The sequence below is a fragment of the Megalopta genalis genome, unplaced genomic scaffold, assembly GCF_051020955.1.
Source record: "Megalopta genalis isolate 19385.01 unplaced genomic scaffold, iyMegGena1_principal scaffold0074, whole genome shotgun sequence".
Classification (NCBI taxonomy): domain Eukaryota; kingdom Metazoa; phylum Arthropoda; class Insecta; order Hymenoptera; family Halictidae; genus Megalopta; species Megalopta genalis.
Genome location: NW_027476143.1, coordinates 112,685 through 115,000, shown reverse-complemented (window position 1 = coordinate 115,000; position 2,316 = coordinate 112,685).

Below are 2,316 nucleotides of genomic sequence, written 5' to 3'. Positions count from 1 at the left end.
CGATCTAGAAAGAGACGTTTTTACATAGGGATTAAGCATTTAGAACGAAATCTAATGTAGGAAAATGGTACTTTACTCTTGATCGGTACGTTGGGACTTTGAAAATATTCGGGCGTACGCGGCGCGCTCGGCGCTTCGAACAGCTCCGGTGTCCCCATTATTTTCGATTTACGGCTAAAATAAATTTTTCTAATTTTTTTCAATAACATATTCCTGCTAAAATAACTTTTTTACATAGGGATTAAGCATTTAGAACGATACATTGTTTAAAATAAGGGCACTTTACTCTTGACATTTTACGGTTTTTTCAATTTTCTGAAAAATCCTATCATTAGATTTTTTTAAAAATACGATATTCTTGCTTAGCTAACGTTTCTACATAGGGATTAAGCATTTAGAACGAAATCTAATGTCAGAAAATGGCACTTTACTCTTGACATTTTTCGGTTTTTTCAATTTTCTGGAAAATCCTATCATTAGATTTTTTTAAAAATACGATATTCTTGCTTAACTAACGTTTTTACATAGGGATTAAGCATTTAGAACGAAATCTAATGTAGGAAAATGGTACTTTACTCTTGATCGGTACGTTGGGACTTTGAAAATATTCGGGCGTACGCGGCGCGCTCGGCGCTTCGAACAGCTCCGGTGTCCCCATTATTTTCGATTTACGGCTAAAATAAATTTTTCTAATTTTTTTCAATAACATATTCCTGCTAAAATAACTTTTTTACATAGGGATTAAGCATTTAGAACGATACATTGTTTAAAATAAGGGCACTTTACTCTTGACATTTTACGGTTTTTTCAATTTTCTGAAAAATCCTATCATTAGATTTTTTTAAAAATACGATATTCTTGCTTAACTAACGTTTCTACATAGGGATTAAGCATTTAGAACGAAATCTAATGTCAGAAAATGGCACTTTACTCTTGACATTTTTCGGTTTTTTCAATTTTCTGGAAAATCCTATCATTAGATTTTTTTAAAAATACGATATTCTTGCTTAACTAACGTTTTTACATAGGGATTAAGCATTTAGAACGAAATCTAATGTAGGAAAATGGTACTTTACTCTTGATCGGTACGTTGGGACTTTGAAAATATTCGGGCGTTCCAATCGCTCGTCTGTTGCATCATAGCGCGTCTCGGCGCAATCGACCGATTCGCTCGATCCATTATTTTCGATTTACGGCTAAAATAAATTTTTCTAATTTTTTTCAATAACATATTCCTGCTTAAATAACTTTTTTACATAGGGATTAAGCATTTAGAACGATACATTGTTTAAAGTAAGGGCACTTTACTCTTGACATTTTACGGTTTTTTCAATTTTCTGAAAAATCCTATCATTAGATTTTTTTAAAAATACGATAATCTTGCTTAACTAACGTTTCTACATAGGGATTAAGCATTTAGAACGAAATCTAATGTCAGAAAATGGCACTTTACTCTTGACATTTTTCGGTTTTTTCAATTTTCTGGAAAATCCTATCATTAGATTTTTTTTAAAATACGATATTCTTGCTTAACTAACGTTTTTACATAGGGATTAAGCATTTAGAACGAAATCTAATGTAGGAAAATGGTACTTTACTCTTGATCGGTACGTTGGGACTTTGAAAATATTCGGGCGTACGCGGCGCGCTCGGCGCTTCGAACAGCTCCGGTGTCCCCATTATTTTCGATTTACGGCTAAAATAAATTTTTCTAATTTTTTTCAATAACATATTCCTGCTAAAATAACTTTTTTACATAGGGATTAAGCATTTAGAACGATACATTGTTTAAAATAAGGGCACTTTACTCTTGACATTTTACGGTTTTTTCAATTTTCTGAAAAATCCTATCATTAGATTTTTTTAAAAATACGATATTCTTGCTTAACTAACGTTTCTACATAGGGATTAAGCATTTAGAACGAAATCTAATGTCAGAAAATGGCACTTTACTCTTGACATTTTTCGGTTTTTTCAATTTTCTGGGAAATCCTATCATTAGATTTTTTTAAAAATACGATATTCTTGCTTAACTAACGTTTTTACATAGGGATTAAGCATTTAGAACGAAACCTAATGTAGGAAAATGGTACTTTACTCTTGATCGGTACGTTGGGACTTTGAAAATATTCGGGCGTTCCAATCGCTCGTCTGTTGCATCATAGCGCGTCTCGGCGCAATCGACCGATTCGCTCGATCCATTATTTTCGATTTACGGCTAAAATAAATTTTTCTAATTTTTTTCAATAACATATTCCTGCTAAAATAACTTTTTTACATAGGGATTAAGCATTTAGAACGATACATTGTTTAAAA